The sequence below is a fragment of the Cupressus sempervirens genome, chromosome 9 (assembly GCF_028749045.1).
Source record: "Cupressus sempervirens isolate cs-2001-9-10 chromosome 9, ASM2874904v1, whole genome shotgun sequence".
NCBI classification, from domain to species: domain Eukaryota; kingdom Viridiplantae; phylum Streptophyta; class Pinopsida; order Cupressales; family Cupressaceae; genus Cupressus; species Cupressus sempervirens.
The window spans coordinates 27,825,794-27,844,027 of record NC_143126.1 but is presented as its reverse complement, the minus strand read 5'-3'; positions in this window follow the sequence as shown (position 1 = coordinate 27,844,027).

Genomic DNA, 18,234 nt, shown 5'->3' with positions numbered 1-18,234 from the left:
TGTACCATATTCCAGCCTGTAAATAATCTTGTATCCTAGCTTGTATACTATCACGTGCACACACAAAATCCCATTTTCACTTAAGCTTTTCGCAAACCATCTAACTATCCACCTATCACCTATTATAGACATCCCATCCTTCACAAACATTTCCATCTCACAAAAACCAAAACATGAACAAACTTTTACATTTGTAACATATCTTGGTCCATCAGCTTGTACATCCTCTTTAGCTTAGTACCATTGTATCTATCCAACATTTGTGTCAGTTCGTCCTTGATCAGCATCTTGCACCCATCACACATCTTGGTTAGCTATTCCAATGCATCCTTTAGCTAGATTTCCTATCACCAAAGTGCTATCTTTCTTAGTTCAGCTTGCCAAATGCATCACTCATCCAAATCCACCAGCTTAGGTGCTCTCTGATAGGTCCTTGCAGGATATAGCTTTCCTCATGTTTGACCTTGGTCCGTTAGTACCTCATCCTGCCCATCTCATTGGCAAACGGTTCTCTTTTGGATTTTTGCTTTCTTTTGATTTGGACTCTTCCCTGTTGGGTCTTGAAATATCTTTTCCAAGAAATCTCCTTGTTCCCTCCTCAAGGTTGCCATGATCTTCCATATCATGGTATACTACAAATGGGGCAATGAGAGTGTAAGGTCTTGATCATGTCTTTTGCTTGTGGGTTACCCTGTGTCGTTTCCACACTGCTTCCTCTGGGATTCATGTGTGATACTGGGGCAATCCTTGCATGTTTATTTTGAGTCAATTCGTCAATCCTCTTTACAGTTGGTGAAAAGGCCTTGATGTTCTTGGTAACCTTGGCAATTAACCAACAGTCCTATAGAAAATCTAGTGCTCAACTACATGGTGGTACTTCTCTTTGAAGTATCCCCCCGCTCAAAAAGCTTCAATGGTTTTCCTTCATCTCCATTATCCCCCATCCATATCCAACATCCGTCTCTCCTACCCCAACTTATGCATCAGTATCTCTTTGAATCACTCCTCACCTTTAGCTTTAGGGATCCACAATCCTAGTCTTAGGGATCCACCAATCCAAATCAATCCACCAAGCCTCATCTTTCGAGATCCATAATCCTAGTCCTAGAGATCTCTGAAACCCATCTTTCGCCAATCTAACTCTTTGAAATCCTATTGCATCAGCTTTATAATCCCCTCATCCATCTCCCTATCTTGGATTCCTTTTTATAGCGCTCTGCTCCTTCATCCTCCACCTTCCCTAAAGTCTTAAGCTTGCTTCCTCTTGTGCATCTGATTCTCCTTTATCATTCTCCCATAGTGAGAGTTTGAGGTAACTAAACCTCTTCTCTTAAGCCAATCTGAGTCTTCTTGCTCATCTCAAATTCTTGTACTTTTCAAGAAGTCGTCAAGCCTCACTTTCTCTCCCCGCCACCTTCTTGAGGGGGCATCTTGCAATCCATTCTTCCTCTTCTGCTCTAGCCTTGGGCATCTTATTTTCTTATCTTTGATGCCATGCCACTAGCGACATCACATCAAAGAGGGCAAAATGTAGACACCTAAAAACCTTTAGAAAATAAAGTATTTTTATTTTCTAAAAAATTCCTGATGACATCATCATTTATTAATTAATTAATTATTTAATTAATTAATTTATTTTTATGCCATTAAATCCTTTTATCTTAATTAAAAACATTTAATTAAGGAATTCCTCCCAAAAATGTTTAAATCTTATTTAAACATTATTTCCTTATTATTAATTATTTAATTAATAAATTGACCAAAAAACCCAAAATAAATAAAAAATTTATTTTTTGCCCAAAACTTGGCCAATTTCCTTAAGACCACTAACCTCTTACAAAATCTTCTAATCCTTCTTTAATTTTGATTGAAGGCTAATCCTATCATTTCCTACCCCTAATCCCAACTCAAAATATTTAATTAAGATTAAATATTAATCCTCATGTTTATTAAATTTTTTTTAATAAATATCTACTCAACCCAAACCCTTGAAATAAATAAAACTTTATTTATTTCCTAAAAATCTAATTTATCCTCATCCTAAGAAGTTCTAGACTCTTCTAGAAAGTCTTCATCCTCGTCCTAGGAAATTCTAGACTATTCTAGAAAGTCTTTATCCTCATCCAAAGTCTAGACTCTTCTAGAAGATGTCTTTAAACCTAATCTTAATCCCCTCCTAACCTTGTCACATTCCCTAAAAATGGGTTAAGACTTACTAACCCAAGCCAAAGTTAAAAAATATCTCCTCCTTCACCCACCTTCATTAAATGCCATCCACTTGCCTATCCCTAAGCTAATCCTAAACCATCCTAATCCATCCTCTAATCATTTGCACAAGCCTAAGCAAGCTTAAAACCTTCCTAATCAAGTCCAAGTTTAAATTTCTCTCATCTCCCTCAAAATATCTCAACCGTAAAACTTTATGAAGCCCACTAGGCTATAAATGACTCTTCGAAGCCCTTTTATTGCTCTTACAAGCCATTATGAGGGTCTTTATGAAAATTTTATCCCTTGAGCCTCCTTTGTTGACTCATCCTTCCCCTTTCCTCCATCCTCTCACCATGTGACATGTGTCACTCCTTGATTGGCTGTAAGGAAGCACAATCTATGTGCTCTGCTCTCATGCAATCTGAGCCCTCCATGAGCTTTTTCCCATCCTTGCATCTTAGCCCTCAATCCCTCAAGCCTCTTGCCTATAAATTGGATCCTTCCCCTTTGCAAAATAACACAATCCATGAAGAAAATTCATAATGCCATTTTAAGAAGCCATTTTACATCAAAACCATACACTCACACCCAAATTCCAACTCCATTTGAAGCCATTTTTGAAGCATAAGCTTGAGCATACATCCTATCTATTTAGACAAAGCCACTCAACAAGAGAGATTCTCATTGAGAGAGTCCATTAATGGCTCATATTCTCAATTGAGAGCTCATCTTAGTCTATATTGAAGTTTATGAATTTTGTTTAGTTTGTAGAAGCTTTATTTAAATTTGGTTTCTATTAGCATACTAACATTGCTCATATACAACTAGCTAGCCCACTCCATTTCTTCTAGTTTGGTTCATGGCATCTCCTTGCCAGATTCCTCTTCTTAGTTGGTCAATGGGTACTTTTCTGATGATTCCTTTCTCACTCTTTTGGAGGATGAGGAAAACATCATTAATGCCTTGTAATTCTTGGACACCTTTTGTCAAGCCTTTGATTTTGCTATTCAATGGCACAAAATGCTCTATTATATGTAATCTTTTCTTTGAGCTCCACCATGGCTTGACTAGTTCAAATGGAAATGGGTCACTCATAGGGAGATCTTTCACTTTCTAAGAATTCCCTTTTCCTTTCAACCTTCACCAATTGATTTGTGGAACGTTGTGCATGTCAACATTGAAAAGAAGCTTGACTATTGGCTTACTAAACCCCTTTCTCTTGCGGGGAATTTTAGATTTTTTCAAAGTTCCTAGTGGCTACACATGTTTATTATTCTTCTTGTTTGGATCCTTTGAAAGCCTCTTATCTAAAATTAGAGCAATTGCTCCATGAATTTCTTTAGGCTTCTGGTTCTGACCATTATGGCTTTCACAGAGTAGCTTGGGATTTTTGTTGTCTCTCCAAAGAGTTTGGAGGCCTTGGCCTTCTTTCCACACAGAAGCGAGGCCTCACTCTTTGTGACAAATGGATTATACATGCCATTACTAGAGATGAAGCTTGGAAATTTTTGGTTTCACATTGCATTTCTTCTAAGTTTCTTGTTAATAGGCCTAAATGGAAGGGGATTGGCTTTTAAACCCTTCTCATCATGCAAGAACTTGTGCACATATAGAGCTCTTTTGTTATCAAGAGAATATGGAAAGTGTGGGAAGCTATCAAGCCTTAGCTTCACTAGTTTGGTGATGGGTTCAATGACGGGCTCTCTTTGAGTCAATAGAATGTTTGGTGGTCTCCAATAATTTGCATCTAGGGTGTCTCTCTGGCAAAAACTCAAGGTGCTAGTGCACTACATTTTTTGAAATGTGACATCAAGACACCTAAGGACCTCTTTTCCATGGTCTTTATGAGTCTCACATCTTGGGAAGATATGCAAGTCTAGTTCTATCTTGCCCCTTCTGATCAATAGACTTTTGCTTTGTTGCTTTCTGCAATTCTAGATCACTTAATTCACAAGGTGGGTATTTAGTCTATTCAACCTTGGTGGACACAATGGAAGTGGTATCCTACTACTTCCTTCACCAAATACATACCAAGTTTTGGGTATTGATGGCTTTCTCCCCATTTTCCAATGGTGAATACCCTCAACTAGCACTGGCATCTACAGTCTTCCCTTTCTTAGTAGAGAAAGAATTTCAACACCATATGGAGTGCCATTACTAAGCCCAAAATTGCACATTTTTCTTGATGCTTGATGTTTCAAGGTCTTCCCCTTGGGCCTCATCTCAAGAATATTGGGGTTCTAAATCCTCAGTGTCCTTTTTCTGAGTAGCCAGAGTCTTTTTTGCATATATTTTGGTTATGTAGATGTGCCCAAAACTATTAGCACTAGATTCACAATTTCTTTAAGTTGTTTTAGCCAAAACCTTTTTTCCTAGCATATGGTTTTGTTGGGCAACTCCCCCAAGTTCCCTAGGAAATTTACCCAAATCTAGCATACCTTCAAGATGGAGATTTTGTTTACTTTGTGGAAACATAGGAATGGTGTTCTTTTCACTCATATTTTTCTTGACATAAATGTTGCTATGTACACTAAAGCATGCATTTGTAACAATGTGATGATGTAGATTCAAGTCCAAGAAAATAAGGTTGCTCTGGAGGTGGACTACCTCCAGGATCTACTCAATAATTGGGGCAATGCTTTGTGTATAGTTTCTAGGGTGCCTCCTAATGTCTCAATAGATCACACTCTACCCAAGGTTTGTCATAGGGGGCACAACTCATCTGCCTGCCACTCTCATATGCCACATTTTTAGGCTTCTCACCACCACTCTCCTAGTAGTGACAATGATGGTTAGCATCACTGCTCAAGTTCTCTACTTCACCATGGCTCTAGTTGGTCCCCAGGTCTGGTGGTTCCCCCTCTTGGTGCTCCTCATGTGGTTTCTAGCAAATAGCCTTTCCACTTAGAGTTAGCTATTTATCCCCCATGAGCTGATATGAAGGATGGAGACCAGGCCCTTGATGATGTTGCTAATGATTGGTCTATTCCCAACCTACCTACCAATCCCAAGGATGATTAGGGTTTTCATGATCGTGATGAACCAACCCCCCTCAGTTGGCACTGCTTTGGCAGCCTAAGGGGTTGTTTAGTTTTTATTTATTTATAATGAATTGTTTTTTATTCTAGTTTCGGCCATGTGAATTCTCATGGGATGATCCTATATCCCCCGACTCTTTTTTGTGAATTGCAACTGGTATATTATTTATTAATAGAAAAGGAATATTCATAAAGAAAAAGGAAGACCAAATGCACAGGTTTGACCGAGCAAAAGAGAAGAAGATTAAGAAACTAGGAATAGAAGATGAGTGATGTTAGTATTGACTAAGTGATAGTTAAGCTAAGAAGGAGGCAATTTCAACCAAGCATTAGTATTGGTCGAGTATCTAAAAGTGTGCTAATTAGAATAGTTAGTATTAAAAAAGCATTTCAGTGATGACCAAGTATCAGAAGAAAGTATTGATCGAATGTTAGCATTTCAAAATTTGTGAGGAAATCTTGATTTATAGCCAATACAATTAAATTATTGGAATATGTAAAACATGTCACAAAAATAGATTGATGACCTAGAGCATTTAATGCATGATAATTTGTGTTTATGAACTCCTAGGCATGGATTCAAAGAGAAGTTTTAAGAAGTATCTAGAAGGGGAGAAGGAGGAAAAAATGGTGGAAATATTTGATGAATCTGACCAAGCCATAAGATCTAGGTGATATTTAAGCAGAAAAATATCAAAGCTATCTTTTTAAGGAGATAGAAGGGTAACCTAAAAGGTTACAGTCATTTTTTGATACTATTGAATGGAGAAATAAAATAGGAGGCTGAAAAGAGTTGTGAAGAGGTGAAGTGTGATTGCTTCAAGGATTAACAACTAGATCAAAAACTTATATGATAATGGAGGTCAGTCAGTGGATCAATATATGAGCTACACTATGATTTATATTTGCAAAGTAGGTTATATTTATTAGATCAACCTATTGTTACTTTCTAACTATTTTATCAGTTGAAATCCTTTAATCAAGGTTGATCTAACAATCATTTTAAATTCCTTTAATCAAACTTCCTAATGGAATTTACTTAAGATCTCTAACTAGGTCACTCTTGATAGGGTGATGAAATCCTTTAACATGGTCACACCTAACAATATTTATTATAACCTTTAATAGGGTTGGATCCTCATAGAGCTCACTTTAGAAGAGTGAAAATTTTGTAGCATATTACTAGTGGTTTTTCCAAAATTGGGTTCTAACATTAAATCTTGGTGTCATACTTGTGTGGATGTTATTTGACATATTTTTGTTTTACATTCTACAAGTTTGTTACTATTAGCATAGTGGAATGTAATTTTTATGTTACTCATTATTTTCTATGTAGATCAAGCTACTTAATGAATAGATCTAAAATATATGAAGTGATTAGAAATTGAAATTGTACATATGGATCCAAGGATAACTTATTCACCCCCCCTCTTAGTTACTCTAAATAATTATAACATAAGAAAGTGAAAGTGATGCTCAAGGATTTATGCCTCAAGAGTGCCCAAGCTAGGGTAAGATATCTATATGAAGCATGTTTTGGATAAGACAAGAAAGAGAAGAAAGGAGATATCATGTAGGACAAGAAGTTAAATCTATAAGCAAGATAACATATAGTATAAGTAGTCAAATCCTAAAAGAGAGATAGCATAAAGGATATGTAGTGGAAGCCAATAAGAGAGATATCATATATGATAAGTAGTGGAAGCCATTAAGTAATATAGCATATAAAATAAGCAATGGAAGCTAATAAGTGAGATAACATGAAAGCATGTAATCTAAAAGAGTAGACATGTCAACAGACCTATGAGAGCCATGTTTTGATTTTTATCAAGATCAAGAGGTTGACTAGATATGATATAAATAAGAACAAAGATAAGTATGGAGAATATGAAAAAATAATTTTAGATAAGAAAGATCATCATAGCATAAATGGTGGATAAAATAGCCAATATGCAAGGATAGCTTGACATTTTCAAGATAAAAAAGGAAAGATGGAATGGATGGATTATGGAAGAACTACATATTGTTAGGATTTAAAGAGACAAAAATAAAAATTAGATGGAAATATAACCATTATAAAAAATAATAAATTACACAACAAGGAACACAAGACACAAGAATTTAACATGGTTCACTGAATCCCTGGGCTATGTTCACCAACATCAAATCTAATAGTATTATTATCTAGTGATTACAATATGAAATCCCTTATATCTCAATACTAACACAAGAAGCTATAATTTCATCATACGTTATAAAATCTCTAACCCTAAGCCATTTTATATAGGATTTTTTTTGCTTACGAAATTGGGGCTAGAATAAGTTATCCAATACGGAAAATAAAAACTAAAACCTTTTACAATTGTCAATTCATTTTTAACTTTGAGGGTGTTTCCTCTCAACCCCACCCTATACTACAATAGGGAGAAGACCTAGGGTACTTCCCAAGACCATGCAAGGGGATTTTCCCCTTGAACCTATCTTGGGGGAATTTCCCCCAAACCCCCATAATAATAATCTAGGGAAAAAATGCACTAAATAAAGTGAGATAAATTAACCTTCGGGTCTAATTAGGTTCCACATCACAACACATTTGATGTCTTCTTGCCAAATTTTCATCATGGTACTTATCCAAGGTACCAAAAGAAGTGGTTTTCACCATAGGATAAATTTATTTCTCTTTACTTTTTCTACCAAGGTGCCTATTTCTAGGTTTTCGCCAAGGCACATTTTCATTTTTTTACATACTTTTTTCTATTTTTCATTTGTAGATTTTTGGATAGAATGAATAGTACTCCTATTAGAAGAATAAGTCATGATAAGCCAAGACCATAGAAAGGTATGATCAAATATGTTGATAGGGTGATGAAAGGGAGATGATATTAAGAAAAGTATACATTTGATTATTACTTGCTTTCTTTCTAAAGAGGGCTTTGGATCTAGAAGATAATGACAATTGAGGTCTTGGAGTAGAATGTATAGATCTTGAAGGAGATGAATCACATGTATGAAAAGGTCTTAAGGAATATTCATGGGATTATTTGATTCTTTCCTCTAAACTTTTCTCAAGTTTAGACTTCATTTCTATTATGTTCATAGTGAGACAAATGTAAGAAATATAATCAATCTTTTCCAATTCTTAGTATCATGTGTATAGGTCTTGAAATTTTTTAATGGTATGGAGAAGCTCACGATAATCTAGAATTGGTTGAGGTTTGGAAGAAAAGGTTTTGAAACCAATGGCGGTAGATAGAAAGTCAAGCATGAAGAAAACTAGGGGAAGCTAATAAAGCGGCACAAGATAACTTGATGTCCAAAAAAGAGAGTTAGGGTGTTCACTTGCCAATGAGAGGTAGAAATGAAAGAGTGACTTGTCAAGAAAAGTGTCCATGAAATTTACAACACCAACAACTTGAGTCAAGAGTTAGAAAAGAAGCCAAATATCCAAGTAGCCAATTAGATAGATAAGTAAAGACAAGTGAACAACTCTTCCAATTAAAGAGTGTAGTCAAGAGATCAAAGTAACCATTTTAGAAAAAATAGTCGCTAACACATAGATTTAAAACCAAGGGACCATAATAAAACAAGTATAGACACCATAGAATAGCCAAGAAAAACTTTAGAGAAAGATAAAGAAAATTTAGAAATCAAGCAACATAGTTTGGTAAGCCAAACAATAGTAGGATAATAGAAAATGTCATAGATTCTTTGAAAGAATTAGTACTACACTTTATTCCACTACTATAATTTCCAAGAGGAAGTACTACACTTTACAAGAAGTAGTAAAATAATTTTTAATAAGCCATGTGATACTTTATAAAAACTAGAAGTATTGTACAAGATTTCACACACACACACACACACCAATACGATAATATGCCAATTTGATAAAAAAAGATAACTGATGAAATATTTTTTCTCGAAAGACTTGATTTGGTTTTTTTTTTGAATAAGTAGACTATTATAGAAGTGTTTAGATCTATTTTTGATAGTGAAATAGAAAATTTGTATAGTAATTTTTATGAAAACATATCTTCAAATTGCAACCTAGTTGTAAGCTTCGTGTAATAGAACATTCTTAATTTGATAAGATGACACAAAGAAATTGGAATTAAAATCATAAATTAAAGGTGTTCACTTGTCAAGAAATGTATCAAAGATAGTATCTTGTCAAAATTGTCCAAGAAATTTATGACATAGTGACTCGAGCCAGGAACTAGGCAAGAAACCCCATAGAAAATAGCCAAGGAAGTAGGATAATGAGTTTTAAAAAGTGACCAATCTATTATAATAAGTTGGTATCCAAGGATCCAAGCTAATATTTTTAATTTATAATATAGCCAAAAATGTAAGTTTCAACCTAAGGACACAATAGGACCAAGTGTAGATACCCCTATTCTATTGGAATAGAGTCAAAAATCAGATTTTGTAAGTGATAGGCTCATGTGATAGTGTTCATAAAAATGGGAGATATAAATTCAGAAATTAATATTGTGTGATAGGTTTTAGAATAGTAGTGCAATAGAAAAAGACAATGCAATAGTTTTTCATAAGCAGTATGCAAAATATCATGTAATTGTGCAATACAATTTTTATGACAGTGCAATAGATTGTAGATTCTATAAGTATTGTACAATACTTCTTAAAAGAGTAGAATGACCAAAGCTCAACAAAGAAAGTATTTAGTGACTTTGTACCTAAAATACCTATGCATAAGTGCAAGAAGTTGGGTTGCAATTCTGCAGAAGTCAATTCTACAGAATGAGACCTCTTTAGAAACAGGTACCCAATTTTTTAAAACCGTGCACCCATTATGGTTCAGTGCCCAATCTATATTAAAAAATTGGGCACCTTATTTTTGAATATGGATCTAGCACTCAAATTTTAATTTAAAAATTGGGCACTCGATTTGTAAAAAATATAAAAACTATTTTTGTGGGGTTTTTTGTCATTTTCACTTTCATTGCTCATTGTTGGAAGGAGGCTCGATTTGTGCTTGGAAACGAGAGCTATTTTTGTGCTTTCTACTAACCCCTAACTATTGTTTTCATTCTTCTAGGTATTTAAATTTATTTTATATAATTTTATCTCATTGTTTTTTTTTTCTTATAATTCCATCAATTTATTTCTTTTTTTTAATGCTTAATAGTTTTGTATATGTAAAATTAAAGATTTCCATTGTTAATAATTTATATTTAGATTAAATTGTTAAATTTAAATCCCTACAAATTAAAATGTTATCTTTTTTTACAGTTAGATTTTCTTTTAAATTTTTGTTTTGTAGACATTCATTTAAAAATTATTATTTTAGATTTTTCAATGTATTTTATTTATATGACACATAATTAAAGTTAAAGTGATGGATGATTAGATAGATGCATTAGATGTTTAGATTGTTTAAACATGTATTTACATTGATGTTTTAGATTTATTTCAACTAAATAGTAATTGTAAATTAGTTTGTTTTACATATTAAATATTAAACAAACTTTATGATTAAGATTTGTATAAACCCTATACTTGAACCTACACTTTACACTTAAATACATGTTTATGAAATATTTTTTCTAACTCTAATATATTATATATTACCCTATTTGTATCCCTAATTCAACTGTGTAATCAAAATCTTAGGTAACTACAATCCCTAGAATTGAACTGTAATGCTAATTTGAAATGCTAACCATGTAATCCAATTTAAAACTAGAGCCATAGTAACACTAACCTTAATTTATGTACATCCTTATTGAACCCTACATAATGGACATAATGTTAGGTATGATTTAGAATAACTATGGAGCGACGGGGGGGGGGGGGGGGGGGGGGCGTGAACTAGTTATTCAAGGTCCAAATGTCCTATTTAAACTTTTCACTAAGTATAGTGAACACATTCAACCATTCATTCATCCAAGCTTTAACTTATCTAATCAAGAAGTTAATATAAATCAACATGCAAGCATAACACATAAGAAATCAACACATGACACAATGATCTATGTGGAAACCCAATTTGGGAAAAACCTTTAGTAACATGCTACTCAATTTTCACTCTTTTGAAGTGATGCCTTGTCTTGTTAAAGTCTTGCAACACACTATTAAATGTGACCTTGTTAGCGGATTTAACCACCTTGTTAGAAGTGGGCCTAGTTAAAGGACTTTAGAACATTCACTTGGAATGCCACCCTATTAAAGGATTTACAAATGGCTGTTAGGCCAACCTAAGTCCATAGGATTTTTAGATGTAATACAATTGCTAGAGAGTATTAGAAAATATTAACCTGACTACAACATAAAATTTATCTAGCTGATCTCAAATCACTTTTTAGCTCATGCTCTTTCCTGGTCTTCAATCTCTGCAACTCTAATAGCTTGCCTTCCTTTCAAGCTTAGTCTTCTTGAGTCTCCATACTCAATGTACTAGTGCAATCATCTCTTTATACCACTCATAGAAGTAGAGCCTCTGTGCTCTTCCTTCTCCTAGATGTCTTCTCCTTGACACCCTTCTAACCACTTCACAAATTTTGGCTCTTTAGTAGCAACAATATGAGCAGCTCTTTGCTTTTTGGTCTATGACTCCTCAAATAGAAGCCTTGGAGTTCCTTTTCCCACTCGATTCTTCCATTCTTTAATTTTAATTCACATGGATTAGGTAGAATTCATTGCATCTAACCCATATTCTATTTCCTCTAGAAACTTCAAGAATCCTTTAGAATTCACCCAAAAATGGTTTACATAGGATTTTGTGCCAGTAGCTCATCATCCTTATCTTCCTACTCATTCACAAAATTCAATGTAACCACTATGTTGGCTCAGATTTGGCAAATCTTCATCATTTGAAATAATGCAGTAGCTCAGCATTATTGAAATACTATTGCTCAACAAATACTATGTTACTCAACACCCATTTTGTTTTTCTTGATGCTCGGCACCTGAAGATCACTCGGTACCAACTATATTTTTTTGATGCTCGACACCTGATCTTCACTTGGCACTTGAAGATCACTCAGCACACACTAGAATTTTCTATTACTTGGCTTCTACTAAGAATTTTCTTGGCTTCAATTAACTTGCTCAACATCCACTAAAAGATCTTAGTTTAAGCTTTGCATACCACCTTGTTACAACTTCTTCCTCCAATGTTTCTAAGTGTGACAAACCTCTATAACTTTGAGTACATGATCAATACATCATTTAACCATTGTCTTAACTGATCCTTTCACTTCATTACAAAATCATAACTCAACCTTTCCCTTAGGTTCTCTTGTTACATCTTGTTGATCAAATCCTCTTCATCAATCAACTAAGTGATAGTACTTGGATCTTATAAGAAAATGTCATTCCTACAAATAGAAGGTTTGACATCAATGAGAAAACAATGATTGAAAACAAAAATCTTCTTTCTTTGCAACAATATCCCTCTTTGATCTTCAACAACAATGAGCTTTTCAATCAGATTTCCAACAATTTCCCTCTTTGGCATTGATGGCAAACCAAATTGATCAACCATCAGACTCAACTATTTAACCACAGGTTTTATCAAGTTAGAATATTAAGTCAAATACCAAAAATTAAACTATATCTCTATATCTCCTTTTAGTATTCTAATTGCTTCATTTCTACTTCTCCCTCTTTGCTATTGTATCCTTCTTCTTTGACTTGATCCCTCTATATTACTTATCTTCTTTTGTTATGATCAACCTCTAGTTATTTCTGTCAATTTCTCCCTCTTTATCCTTCTTTCTTCTATTGTTGATCAATTTCCAAACATCTTCTCCCTCTTTGACAACAACACCAAAGACATATAAACATCTTAATATGTAGGTGTAGCTTTTGCAAGTTCATTCAATGTCTTCCTCCATCACCTTGCTTGTAATTGATTTGGAATTTTATCACTTCTACCACTTCAAGCATGAATCCTAAAGTAAAAATCCTCTACACCAATGTGTAAAATCTTCAACATCCAACTAATTTGATGTATTACCCCTAACTTACCTCTAAGATACTCAAAAGCCTCTTTAGGTAATGCTTTTGTGAATATATCAGCAATTTGTTCCTTTGAGCTAACACATTCCATCTTCACTTGTTTGTCTTCCACCAACTCTCTTACATAGTGATACTTGATTGCAATATGTTTGGTTTTGGCATGCATTACAGGCTTCTTTGATATATTGATAGCACTTGTATTATCACAATAGAGTATCATAGGCTCAGCTACTTCTTCCTTCATACCTTGCAACAAATGCTTGATCCATACAATATTGGTGTAATTTATAGTAGCTATCACATATTCAGCTTCAGTAATAGACTGTGAGGTGACACTTTTCTTTTTACTTGTCCATGCAATCGATCTTTTTCCTAAGTGCTCCTCCATTGGTTCTTTTTCTATCATCAATGTTACCTCCCCAATCTACATCAGTGTAGGCTCTTAGTTCAAATTTCTCTCTCCTTTTGTAGTACAAACCAAAGTTATCAGTTCCTTTTAGGTATCTTAGTATTCTCTTTACTACCATTAAGTGATTTTCTCTTGGATTTGTAGAAAATTTTACTACTATTCCAACAACTAATGCAATGTCTGGTCTACTATGTACAACATATTGAAACTTTCCAATCATTGACCTATACAATGTCTAATTACTTCAGTAGACTCATCATTCTTGGATAGCTTATGACCTATTGCCATTGGTGTGCTAACTAGTTTTGACTCTTCTAACCCAAATTTTTTGAGTACCTCCTTGATGTATTTCGATTGGGTCACAAATATTCCATGCTTCAATTGATGTACTTGTAATCCAACAAAAAATTTGATTTCTCCAAACATTGACATCTCAAATTCATGCTTCATTTGATCAGAAAAATATTTGTAGAGAACATCTTTTCCTCCAAATATTCTATCATCAACAAAGATTTCTAATATCAAAATTTCCTTACCTTCTTCAGCTTTGATGTACAAGTTGTTGTTTTCATCTATTCTTTGAAATCTTAGCTTCATAAGATATTTGTGCAACCTCTCATACCATGCTCTAGGTGCCTGCTTCAATCCATAAAGTGCTTTATGTATTTTGCAGACCATGTCCTTGTTCTTCTCATCAATAAATCCCTCAGGTTGTCCTATGCAGACTTCCTCTTCTAGTATACCATTCAAAAAAATAGACTTCACATCCATTTGGTACAATTTGAAACCTTTGTATGCAACATATGCAAGTAATGTTCTCACTCCTTCCATTCTTGCAACAGGGGAAAATATTTCCCCATAATCCAATCCTTCTTCCTATGCATAGCCTTTGCAAACTAGATTGGCTTTGTTTCTTGTTATCTCTCCATTTTCATCAAGTTTGTTTCTAAATGCCCATTTGGTACCAATCACATTCTTATTAGCTGGTCTAGAAACTAAAGACCATGTTTTGTTCTTCTCAATTTGATCTATCTCTTCTTTCATGGCTTTATACTAGTCATCATCTTGTAGTGCATCTTAACTGTTCTAGGTTCAACCTTGCTTAGTAGACATGATTCACTCCTAAGCCTATTCCTTGCCATTGGTCTAGCATCCTTGTCACCAATCATTTGATCTGTAAGGTGTATTCTTCTCACATACTTGGCTAAACTTGGTTCTATCCTTCTTTCCATGTTTGATCCTTTAGCTTCAAATTCATTTTGTTCTTCTTCATCAGACACTTCATTATTCCTTTCATGTGTACTATTTTCAGAATTAGAATGAGTATTTTCTTCATTCTATAGCTCGACATTCATAGGCTGAGACTCAGTAGATACTAAAGTTTGTTGCTAATTCCCAACTTGATTTGCAACATTGTCTTCAACTGTCATACCTTCATAGAAGTATACAAAGGATTTATAATCCTCTGATTGCTTTGATTCATCAACCTAAACTTCTACATGTTTATCAAAATTTGTATTTTCACTTTTCACAATCTTGTTAGTGTTAGTGTTCAAACACTTATATGGCTTACTTCTAGTAGAGTATCCAAGGAATATTCCTTCATCACTTTTAGCATCAAACTTGCCATTTCTAGTATCCTTTAGAATATAGCATTTGCATCCAAATACCTTGAAATGTTTAACAATAGGTGAGTAACCATACCATAGTTCAAAAGGTGTTGCATTTTTACCTTTCTTGACTTGAACTCTATTTAGTGTGTAAACTGTTGTACTTACAGCTTCTCTCTAGTACTTTAGTGCAACATTTTTCTCCATCATCAAGGATCTAGCATAGTCAATCACTAACCTATTCCTCCTTTTAGCAATACTATTCTATGGTGGAGTTATTGGTGCTGATGTTTTCCTTTTGATACCTTTCTCAATGCAAAATAATTCAAATTCTTTTGATGTGAACTCACCTACTCTGTCTAGCCTTAGGCATTTTAGGTTCTTTCCTGTTTCCTTCTGAACTCTAGCCAAATACCACTTGAACATTTGAAATGCATCAGATTTTTTCTTTAAGAACATAGTAGTCATCATCTTGGAATAATCATCTACAAATAACATTATGTATCTATCTCCTAGGCAGCTTTGTACTTCTATTGGACCACATAAGTCTATATGAACTAACTCTAGTACTTCATTGGAAGTGTGTGTTTTTCTTTTTAAACTAGACTTAGTCATCTTCCCTAGTTGAAATTGTTTGCACATTGTGTTTTTAGGTTTTTTTCAACTTGGGCAACCCTCTAACCTTGTTCTTTTTGCTGATGCTAATCAGATTATCAAAATTAACATGACACAACCTTTTATGCCACAACCACACATCATCAAATCTGACAACAAGACATGTTGCATCTTTCATATCTAGATAAAATATATTACTCATAGTTTATTCACCTTTTCCTATCAGATTTCCATCAGTATCATAGATCTTAGCTGTTTTGTTTCCAAATTCAACTTTGCAACCTACATTGCCTAACTATAATACACTCAACAATTTGTAGTTCAATCCTTCAACATAGTATGCATTGTCACATGAATTTTTTTGCGTGAGCTTAATAGAGCCTTTTCCTTTGATTTGACATGGGCATCATTACCAAATCTAACACTATTTCCATCATACTAAGTAAAGGTACTGAGATTACTTTTATCTCCTGTCATGTGATGTGAACATCCACTATCTATGATCCACTTGTCATTCTTGTTAACATAGGTAACTAGTGTTGTTGCTTCATCTTCTTCTTTGTTTGATTCATCCTTCATGGCTACATAGACTACATCATCATTCTTATCAAAATATTCTTCAACAATGTAGCATCTCTTGCCTTTCTCCTTGTAGTCTTTGCTATCATCTTCTCTCTTGTTCCTATACTTGTTTCCTTCTTTGTAGTTCTTCTATGTACATCTTGCAGCAATATGACCTACTTCATTGCAATTGAAACATATGATAGGGAGCTTACCTTTGAATTTACCTTTGCCTCTATGGAATCTCCTAGCCAATAGTGCTTCTAACTATTCCATATCTTCCTCATCTGTGTTAGTATCACTAGATGCATGTTTTCCTTTTCTTCTCTTCTTGTTTGATGTGTCCTCCATAGTGTCTTTTATTGTCATCTTGGATTTGAAAGAAGATTCAAGGTTCTCAGGTTTGTAGTTGTCAAAATTGGATAGCTCAAATATAGTAAGTCTTCCCACTATTCATTCAAAGGTTAGTGTGTTTCCTTGTACACACCTTAGCTCTTGGATGGCTGATACTCTAATAGCATAGATAGGGAGCAGAGTTCTTAAGTATTTTTTGATAATAGTTTCTTTTTCTAGTTGAACACCTAGACTTCTTATTGCACTTACCACTTCTTTCATTCATGTAGCATATTTAGCAGCATTTTCACCTTCCTCTATTTTCATGTCATCAAACATTCCTCTTAGGATTTCTCTTTTCTCTCTCTAAACATTCTCATCTCATCCTAGATACCTAAAAAGGTTTTCCACATTTTGAATGTAGTGTCACAGTCTTTGATGTCATCATATTTAGCATAGTTAAGTGCAGAGGCAATTTCCAATGTTGCTTGATTGTGCTCCTTTTTGTTCAAATCAACTGCAGTAAGAGGTCCTACTGGATTCACATGTTTTGTTCCAATTGAAGTTTTTGCATAGTCACCTATTGATCCAAGGTTAAATTTCATTAGACTCTGTCATGCAGCAAAGTTATCTTTGTTGAGCTTGGGAACTTCTCTCTTGGACACCTTGATCTTCCTACTTCTAGTACCTTGAAACCAAACTAGTAGATGGCTCTGATACCAATTGTTAGGAATGCTTTAGAATAACTAGGAGGGGCAGGGGGGGTGTGAATCAATGATCCAAGGTCCAAATGTCCTATTCAAACTTTTCACTAAGTATAGTGAACCCATTCAACCATTCATTCATCCAAGCTTTAACTTAAATAATCAGCAAGAGACTATAAATCAACATGCAAGCATAACACATAAGAAATCAACACATGACATAGTGATTTACATGGAAACCCAATTTGGAAAAAAACTACCAATAACATGCTACTCAATTTTCACTCTTCTGAAGTGATGCCCTATGAAAGGCCTACCTTGTTAAAGGCTTATAACACACTGTTAAATGTGACCTTGTTAGAAGTGGGCCTGGTTAAAAGACTTTAGAACATTCACTTGGAATGCCACCCTGTTAAAGGATTTACAAATGGCTGTTAGGCCAACCTAAGTCCATAGGATTTTTAGATCTAATACAATTTCTAGAGAGTATTAGAAACTCTTGACTTGACTACAACATACAACTTATCTTGTAGATCTTAGATCACTTTTTATCTCATACCCTTGCCTGGACTTCAATCTTTGCAACTCTTACAACTTGCCTTCTTTTCAAGATTATTCTCCTTGAGTCTCCATACTCAATGTACTAGTGCAATCATCTCTTTATGACCACTCATAAAAGTAGAGCCTCTATGCTCTTCCTTCTCCTAGATGTCTCCTCCTTGACACCCTTCTAACCACTTCACAGATTTTGGCTCTTCAGTAGCAACAATATC